This window comes from Centruroides sculpturatus, unplaced genomic scaffold (genome assembly GCF_000671375.1).
Source record: "Centruroides sculpturatus isolate CEXI.00-Female unplaced genomic scaffold, Cexi_2.0 scaffold44, whole genome shotgun sequence".
In the NCBI taxonomy this organism is placed as follows: Eukaryota; Metazoa; Arthropoda; class Arachnida; order Scorpiones; family Buthidae; genus Centruroides; species Centruroides sculpturatus.
In genome coordinates this window covers 1297934-1308660 of record NW_019384307.1, presented here as the reverse complement: position 1 = coordinate 1308660, position 10727 = coordinate 1297934, and positions in this window count along the sequence as shown.

Here is a 10727-nt window from a genome sequence, read left to right as displayed (position 1 = left end):
CTCGCAAGTTGTGACATAGGTTCGAGAACACTGTGCATATAATTTAGATATTACTGATAAAGGACACTTTAAACTTGAAGACAAAGAGAGATTTTATTTTACAGACTATACAACGTGAAAGCGGGAACAAGAATGAGGAAGTGTGTTGCCGGTGTGCAAACTACATAACGGACCCTGGTGGTGGAACCCGGTTTAACAAAAATTAAATATTTTTCTTTAACACTCCTTTTAAATTTTTACATGTTTGTTACATTCACTGCAATCAAGATTTAAGATACAGGTCCAGAGTGCATAGGAAGCAGTCTCATTTAAATTTACAGACTTATATACAATTTCTAAAGTACTCAAACTTAATCCGAGATAGTGGTTTTGTAAATATATCACCCAACTGTTTGTTGCTGTCTATGTGCTTTACTGTTATTTCTGTTCCTATCTTTTCCTTTACAAAATGGTATTTAACGTCAATATGTTTGGTTCGTTTAGATGCCTTCTTATCATCTTTGGTAATCATGTGAATTGCACTGTTGTTGCCAACGTACATTATTGTAGGTTCCTTACTTAGCATTTATAGTTCTAATTCGAAATTTCTCTAATAGCTTCACTGGCAGAAACGTATTCTGCTTCAGCAGTGGATAATGCAACAGTTCTTTGTTTTCTGGAGTGCCACGATACTGCTCCTCCTGAATACATTAGTAAGTATCCTGATGTGGAACGTCTATCCTCAAAATTCCCAGCAAAGTCTGCATCACTATAGGCCTACAGAGCTAGTTTTTCGTTGCCATTGTATAAGATTCCATAATCAGTAGTTTCTCTTAAGTATCTTAAAATTCTCTTAGCTTGAGTCCAGTGATAGATAGATAGATATTTTATTGTAACTTACTGGAGTACAGTAAATACTGGGTGCCACAAATGTATAACCCAGTTAGACATGGTACTAGATACATAGAAATACATGGATACATAATATGAGTGAGATGATATAAAGTAAAAAAATAATAATAATAAGAATAATAACAATAAAGAGAAAATTATTTACAAATATATACAATGTAATGTAAGCAAGAAAAAAAAACAAGTGTAATATAAAATACATAATTAAAGTTTTGATATATAGGTACTGTACAGTACATGAAATACGGAGATTGCAAATACAAATAAGCGTGGATGTGTAAATTTAACGTACAATATCAAGAGGAATTAAGTGATTAAAGTAACACAACATAATAGAGAAAAGTAATGATGTTTCTACATTGCAGAAGACAGATGTAGGTGAATGGCCTGCAGGCATGTGAGGCATTTAGATGTAAGCAGTGACAGTGATACGACCAAAGTAGTTGTTTATGAGCATAAGAAAAGCGAGGTAAGAGTCTTGGTGGTTGAAGAAACTGTAGCAGTCTCTAGGCCAGCTGTACCCGTGTGCTTCAATGGTGGACTTTAAATAGTGCCTCTCCAGCTCCAGCATGGGACAGTCGAAGATGTAATGGAGATTGCTGTCACTAGTACCACAGAGGGAGCAGTTAGAGCTAGGGGCGTTGACAAATCTAGCCAAGTATGACTGAAATCTACCATGGCCGGTGAGAAACTGGCTGTTGCGACGACCTGGAATGTACCATTTATTCAGGAGAAAACTCTCAATGTTTGGGATGAATCTGTGTGTAATTGGGTGGTTATGATTGTCCCATTCCTGTTGCCAAGTCACAAGAAGGTCCTTCCATAGTAGGTTTTTGACAGTGTTGCTGTTAATTTTATTATAGGCGACTGGAAGGTTAGAGTCATCACTAGCAGATTTGGCCAAGGCATCAGCACGCTCGTTACCAAGCATGCCCTGGTGAGCACGCGTCCAGTAGATGAAGAAAAGATTGCAGGAATTGTTGATAGTGTCCTGTATATCTGTGGAGATGGGATGACAGGAATGGTTTTTTATGAGTGAGATTGAAGATGCACTGTCCGAGATGACGGCCACAGATTTGCCTGCAAAGTTGGAGACGGACCAGGCCACAGCCGACCTGATGGCGAACATCTCGCCATCAGGTCGGCTCAATGATCGCCCAACCTGTGCTGACCAGAGGCGATCTCCTCATTGTTGTGGAAGGCAACAAAGGCACTGCCTACATTGAAATTTGCTTTGGATCCATTCAGAAATTATACACTCTACAGAAATTACTGCTCCTATTTAAATATTGCATATTCTAGGTAAATTACTTGACATATTTCTTACATTACTTTATAAAGTTGCCGTTTAACTTGAAATGTGTTACTTTAACTGCAATTTAACCACTATTTTCCATTAACCACTATTTTCCAACATTCTTGATTTCCTTATGTCTAACGGAATGTTCCACGGATCTTTGTTCTATAAAAGGTTGTAAGAAGTATGGACAATTAAAAGTGAGTAAGAACGAAAACGCTTGGCGGTTCTAAATTTACATAAATAAACTTTAACGTAAATCATTCGGTCACCCACAGAGCACAGATAGTTCATCGCCGCATCACTCCCCAGACTTGTTAGAAAGGAAAGGATTGCTGCTAACGCATTGTATTATGAACTGCGCATTCACCACTAAACTACATACAGAATCCAGCTTTTAGGTTAAAGTATCAAATACTTATAGTGGAGATGAAATATAGTTTGTAGACGTTTCTCGATAGATTTAAGGATTTTCGAGTTCCGTGTGTTAAAATACATCACAACTCTTAAGTTTTATGCAGTGTTAAAACTTTGTAAATTGTTAAAAGGGTGATAAAGTCTTATAATGTTAAAAATTTTGCCACAAAAATTCCTGGTCAATAATTTCTGCGTAATAAATTAAAATTGGTTCGGATAATTTTTCAAGTTTGGTTTACTTCTTTCGCATTTAGTATTTACGCTGGTCAAAAGATGTCGCGACACGACTTTAATACTGAATTAAATAAAGAACGGGACGTTAATATTGATAATGTCCTTAAATCGTCAAGTAAATTTTTTGTGGTCCGAATTGAGCATTTGAGTTTGAAACCGAGATAAAATGCCTTTTAGTTGTGGTAGAGGCAAAAGTTTGTCGCCATGCCAAAGTCAGCCAGAGTTTTTCAAATCTCTGGTAATTCGGATTAGGTTATATATATATATATTTTGGCTTATAGTTTAATAAATTTTGTTTAAAATTTATGCGTGTGGACAAGAAGATAAAATAAAGAATTCAAACGCCTAGATGTACTGTACTGTACAACGTTTGTTAAAGATCTCGCGGTCAAACTAAAATTGAAACACAGTTGCTGACACTAGCGTGATTACATGCGGATTATCTACACAAATTAATAAATTTTCATAAGAAAGAACGATAAAGATAGTATTTGTTTTGAGTTAGTGAAGAATAATGGCAATGTTTTAAATAGGCAATATAGGCTTACCCGTTGACAAAGCTTTAGGCATCGAGGAGTAAAACGTTCCAACGTAACGAGTGAGTGCAATATTATACGAAAACGGCAATTTCCGGTAAAAGCAACAGTAAAATTTAAAGGAACCTTTAATACCTCGTAGGACTTCCGCTTGTTTGGATGTAGGCAGCCATAGGGTCACGCAAGCTAGGCCCGATGTATCCGAGACCATTCGCAAAAAATTCCCGGAAAGTTGCTGGCCCATAAGGATATGCCGACACCTTAACCGAGTCGGACATCCGATCGTCAATTACTGCCTGATGACTATTTAATCATCATTTACAGTAATTAAGAAATTTTTAATGTATAATGGAAATACTTAATTAAGCATAGTGACTTATTTTATTCTTCTCTTTTATTTTGTCTTTACATTTGTTTTCGCTTTTTCTTCTCTCAGCATGCATTTCTACCAAAAAAAAGTTATAATTATTTTTTCAAATTAATTATGTAAATTTCGAAATTTTTAAATTTAATTTATTATTTTAATTTTGAATATAGGTCTATATGATATAGATCAGTCATCTAAAACATCTGCTTGAAATCTTATAAATTTTAGTGTATAAAATTTTATTGTATTATTATTCTAATAATCGTGTCATGTGTTCACTGTTCCAAATAATACAATTAGTAATGGGACGATACTAAAACTTCTCTCGAATCCAGTTCTAACTCTTTTGAACAATTTCTAACATTTATTTTTGTTTAGAAAAATTAACGATTAACGTGACGAGCACGGTACATTCATTAATTAATAAATAACAGCGTAAGAATGGAAAACGATTGAATCCAGAATCGATCTTTCTCTGTTTATATGTAGATATTCGTGATTTTTATTGGGTACTACGAAACAAATTTGTAATCTTATTTCGGATAAAGTTAATATTGCAACACTACCCTCAAAGAAATTACAGCTTCTACTGGTATTCAAAGAACTATCCCATCGCAACACTTAAGGTCGCCACTTTGAAAATTGCTTGGTTGGCCTACGCGATAATCGGGGAAGGAGATAGATAAATAAGGAGATACGGTACGCTTTTTTTCGTCTTTCTCGCAATCGATACGTCCCGTAAATGTTTTAATTCCATCGCATTTAACACTGAACGAGTTTCTGCAAATGATGCAACGTATGCTTAACAAATATATCATCATCACGAGTTAACCAATTTTTGAATTCATTTACTCGAACGGTGAATGTCTAGACTGTCTCATCTCGAAAAATCAGTTTTTAGAACTCGAAACGACAGTAAACTTATGGTGAACAATTATTTTTACTTATAACAAATGCGATTCACAGTATCATCTGTCAATCGTAACAAAATCACTTGTATATAAAGTGAAACTAATTTAGCTTGAACAAGACGTTAAATACTATTTTCGGCAATACTTTAATTTATTTAAACAAAAGTTCGAACCCTTTTTGTCGGTCTCCGTCGGGTTTAAGAAGAAAATTCGAACTGTCTGTCTTCTTAAACAGTTCGAATCTTCTCGTTATACCTGACCAGACTTATGAAAAGGGGACAAACATTCGTTTAAATAAATTAAAGTGTTGCCGAAAATAGTATTTAAAGTGTTTTCAAGCGTTTTATCATTATAAGTAAGTAACATACTAAATATTAAAGATAATTTTATACAATATTTTTTCAATTAAAATATAATTTTATTTATATTTTAAATATAAACACTCTGAGGACAGTTAAATATTTTTGTTGACTGCCAGCCTGGATCTGAATTTGCCAGTCAAGTCGACCCGATACAGGCAGGCAGGTCACCCTATTTCCTCTAAAATGGGGACAACTAGAACCGACCGAGTGCAATCTCTGGTCGCGAAAGAAGTCAGCTCATATACATGTCGTCACTTATTTTCTGCTTTGTCGATGCGAAAGTTTCCAATAAACTAACACTTAATTGTTAATACCGTAATTTAAAAAAATTTCTAATCTTTGATCGTGTGAACCGCCGGGGAGGATGTAGGTCTCCCGATCCGGCAACAGGTCGTTAAACCCTTCTCACTGGTCAGGATGGATTAAAATTTTACCGTTCCCGCAGTAACGGGATTAAATGTTTCGGGTCGAGTGGAGGAGGGAGGAGTGCGTCGGTAAGATGACCGGCGATATACGAGTAAAGAGGACACCACTTTAACAGGATAACAACGATTTATTAGCTACATAGAGATTACAATAACCAATTTCAAAAGGGAAAATCTGAATCCCTGAATCGCGAAGGACCGAGAGAGAGTTCACAAAAATAAGGTCCATACCTCTTTATGCCTTGACTGATTTTTAAGGAAAAAGGTTGTGATATCCAACGATGTGGTATTAATTAGGATAATAACTCTTTAGGATAATAATTATTAGGATAATAATTCTCCTTCCGGACACAATATCGTAAAGGACACAGTATATAAATAGGACACAGTTGTACAAGTGACGGCGAATGAACGACTCCCCCGAGAAGGGGAAGGAAGGGGTTTTTATAAGTTCGGCGTGGGAGAATGGTCATGTGACCAATTGTTGTGAGGTAAAAGGTATGCAGATGGGTCAGAGTTGTTCCCGGGCCCATGTTAACTGTAAACTTTAGCGTTGGAATGTGGGATTAGTTTCGAATTGAACGGATGTTTATGTCGAACATAAACGAAAAGTTTTTTTTCGTTAGGTTCCACTTATTTAATTAGATTTTAATCAAATACAGGACAATTGAGCGACAAAATGTCGACAAAACTTCCGGATTTCACATTCGAAACCAACGATTAAATGTGAAAGAATCGGAAAGCGTAACGACATTTGCTCCATTCTCATTCCGATTAATCGTCACGTCACTGAATACAATTAACTCGTGAAAGTAACAATAAAGTGGAATGGAATATACGGCCAGCGGGGATTAGTGGGCGAGGTGTTAAAGCTAAAAAACAAATGGATTTTCTTCTTTCTCCTTGTTTTCGTGTAGCCATGGGAGAGGAAAAACGAAGACGCTTTTGCGGGCGACATGTTTGTTCGATTTCTTTAATTAATATTTCTTATTCATAATATAAGATATATTGATTTATATTATTTTAATTTTTTACCTGAACTGTTGGCAAAAAATTTCTATCCTTTTTAATTTCATTTTCTAAAATTGGTTCCATGCATGCTTGTGCTTTGGAAAATTCCTTTTAAATATATTAAAAATTAATAATTTAAAAATATAAGTAATAATCATTATTTTTAATTAAATAAACTACCTCTTTATTCATGTGCTTGCAATAAAATTCTGTCATTTCGTCCAAAGTGTGAAGAAATTTAATCTCGCGAACACACTTTCGAAATAATTCTATAGCCTATTATATTATTTTCAATTATTTAAAAATTTATATAAAAATAATTAAAATTAAAACGTAACTTACACTCTCCATTTTATTTTCTATAATGCAATACCGTGTCATTTCTGGGTGTTCTAAAACTGAAAAAGTATTTTTTATAACTACGACGTCACATTATTTATGTTCTGTTAATGCTTACCACAGTAAAGTTTAGTTAATTGTTCCACCAGACTTCCTTCAATAACGAAAAATGAAAGACAAAGAACGATAAAGGCGATTCCTTTCATATTGATAATTTCAGTTTTCGAACCACAGGATCGATTCTTACGTCTTTATCTATTTTTATATGACACACCTTATAATGCCAGAGCTATTATATAGAGTTTTGCAAGATAAAATCATTGTAATTGATTATGACTAAAAATTAGATCAAGGTTTATAGTTTTGCCTTTCGAAAAGAGAAATTATTGTTTGCAAAACAACAGGCGTATGGATTTTATCTGAGGCATTCCAAGAATATTTTACAAAAACATTTATTATTTTTTTTTCACTTAATTTTTAAGAATTAACAAAATCGTCTTTGTATCTCTAAATCTGTAACTAACATTGACATAAATAAACAACGTTTGTCGTCAAATACAATCTTCGTCGTCGTGTTTAATTAAACACGTCTTGTACAGAGTAATGTCAGATACATTCGTAATACAATCAAGTGTTCTTAATTTTGATATAAAATTATATTTATTGTGGATAATACTTTTTTGAAACTTGTTCAATCCAGAAAAGGTCAAATAAATTTGACCTCGGAGCGAGTAACCTAATTTTTAGTTCATAAAAACTTTTCAAAAAACATGTCAGTCTGACACAGAACAGTCAGTCAATCGACATTGAAATAATGATATAAAATTCTATACGTTGTAAATTTTATGAATTTCCGTTATGATTTGCATAATAATAATTTTTCATATTTTTAGTTTTTATTTATGCAACTTGATTATTTTTCCGGAATATATTAGACCTACATAATTATAATAAGAGCCATTTACACAAGATATAAATAAGATATTTTACATAAAATTTTCTGTAAATAAAACGGTACTTTATTAAACATTATCTTATTTATAATAGTACGTATGGCGAAAGATAGAAATAATGAGATTTAAAGAAAGGTAATATACTGTATTTTCCTTTAATATGATATAATAACACGAAATTAAACATTTAATTAAGAAATTTACTTTTTCAATCAAATTTCAAGTAATTAGAAATTAAAATATGTAATACACGTTAGGATTTAATTACAGTCAAATCTTTAAACGGATACTGAATAAAACAAAAAATGGACGTTGTTTAAAAGTTATTTTGTATGCATGTTTGATAAAAAAAAAAGTTCCCGAAAAAGTCGTGGCATTTTACAGAGGCCACTTTTGGAGTTTCCATTGTACAGTACAGTAATTATATTCCTAACAGTCTACTTAATTGGTGCATTTTACCAATAAGCATTCACAATATTTAAAAATTTAACTATTTTGAAGTGTTCACCTTCGAATTTGTCTGTGCACAGCATTTTTACTACACCGTTATTTTCTGACACATGCCAATGCCAATGCATATGCTCATAACATAAAATTATTTTTGTTTTTAAAACAACGTACTTAATAAAAGCTAATTACACTTTCTCGACTGTCATTTATGACGGAGGGAATGTACGGTGATGTTGCCTGTGTGACATTCAAAACTGCCGGTGTGGCGTCATCTTTTATGATATTTTAATAAAAAGAACTTTTTATATTTTTCATTATTATAAAATTGCAAAAAGTTTAATTTTGAGGGTAGGGACGAGTTTTATAAGATTATAAATGCTAATAACGAGTAAAATCGTCATTAAGTTCGACCCTACTAGACATATGACGTTTATCTCCCCACTCCTCGATCTTTAACCACCAAAATTTAATAGCATCAGTCCCTTAATACACAAAACTCCAAGCATAAATTTCAGAAATTTTCGACTCGTTGTTAGCATTTACAAGTTTTTATAAAACTCGTTTCTACCGTCAAAATGAAGTTTTCTGCCATTTTGTAATAATCAAAAATAATAAAATTTTTTAGTAAAATATCATAACAGATGGCGCCACACACGCAATTTCAACTATTGCTTGTAAAAGTAAAGCCGTAAGTCGCTGGATTTTTTAAAATGGAAAATTCTAAAATATAAAAAAGTGGGATGGTTTCATTTAAAATTTAAAAGTTGTTTCTCGGCTCCAATCAAAAGAGAGATGAAGTAAATCTTATTTTTACGGCATTAAAAAGGAAGACTGTAAGAAAATATTAAAGTTTTATTCTTATTAAATTTTTTATTAAAAGAACATTTTCGGAGTTATCGGTTCGTAACATCTTAGGTAAAACGCCCTTTATACGTATACAGAAAAAAGTTAAACTTTTAGCTGCGCACCAAATTGCACCAATTCTAGTCACAACTGTCAGAGTTGCCGATAGGGAGAAAAGGGAATTACAGTAATCCCTCTGGAGTCAAGATGAACAAAGGGTGCGAACGTAATGTGGGCGTGGTTGTCGACACCAAGACGGTCACCTTTACATAACAAACCGTTTATTTGGGAGACAATACTTACATGTTTGTGGTCGAGAACTTCTACTCTCCGACAGAAAATAAATATAGAAAGTTCACTGTCGTCGTTTATCCAACGGAGATCAGACAGATTTTCAATCGATGATCGGACAAAGTTCCGATGGCTATCGGCGGCGCCGGAATAGATTGGTTGGAAGTCGAGTAGTGCGGCGAAATGTAGGTAAAGCGACGAAGATGAAAGGGAAACCCATACAAAAGACAAACAGGTTGAAGGAGAGATAATCGACCACCTTTTTGTCCTGGAATCTCGGGATTTTTGAAACTCTTTTCCCCAGAATTCTGAATTTGATTCATCCGGAATTTCTCTCTCCATCTTCTTATCGATTCCTTTCCTGTCTCCGGTTAAAATTAGACCATCAGATCCAGCGCGAAAAAGTTCGCTCTGAGTTTATCGGTTTAACATCTCCGTTCGAATCGGTCCGCGAACTTTGAAATTTTCGCTTGTATCTCATGCCATTCTTTTTTCTTTTCTGACATCTAAGAATTTTTTTTTTATGTTTTCATTACTTATAACGCGATAGTTTTTCTATAAAGGAATGTTACATTTTCTGACACGTGTGTGGCACTTGATAGCCACACACTTAACAGATAAATGGGAATCGTGTGTCATATCTCGAGTAGAATCGGTACATAATGACGAATGTACTCGTTATTAGTATTTACAATTTTTTTTTTTTATAAATCTCGTTTCTTCCCTCAAAATTAAGCGTTTTTGCCATTTTATAATAATTAAAAATATAAAAAGCTTTTAAAATAAAATATAATGTAATATTGAAACAGCAAAAGAAGAACAATAATATTTATGACTAGCAGATAAGCCCGGCGTTGCTCGGGCAAAAATTATCGATAGTGAAGATTAAGATTATTACATTATAGCCAATCTTACCCGTTTTCACAGAATGCAAGAATTAGGCCCTTCTGTTTTCCAAACTAATTAGAAAATTTTTAGATGGGTCTAAAAATATGTTCGATTTCCCGCAAAAATGCAAAAAACCGCATCTGCGCCTGTAAATCTTGCACGTCGCTTTCTCTTAACACTTTCATTGTTACTTAACACTTTCATTCTTAACACTTCTCCATCGGGGAAGTATTGACAACCTCTTCCCCGCGGGGGGGAATTTCGAAAAATTCCTTCTTCACAGTAAGTAACCGAGAATTTTTGTACTGTACATACAGTACAACCATTCTCGGTTACTTACTGTGCCGGCTGGAGAAGACTCATCGCCTACGGCTTATAACTCTCAACCAGGTATGGCATTTTCTCCGGCATGGTATGTAATTTTTATACAATAGAGCATCGATTATCCAAATACCGATCAACCGAAACATCGGTTAACCGAAAGCGATCCAGTCGGCAAATTCAAATTTCCG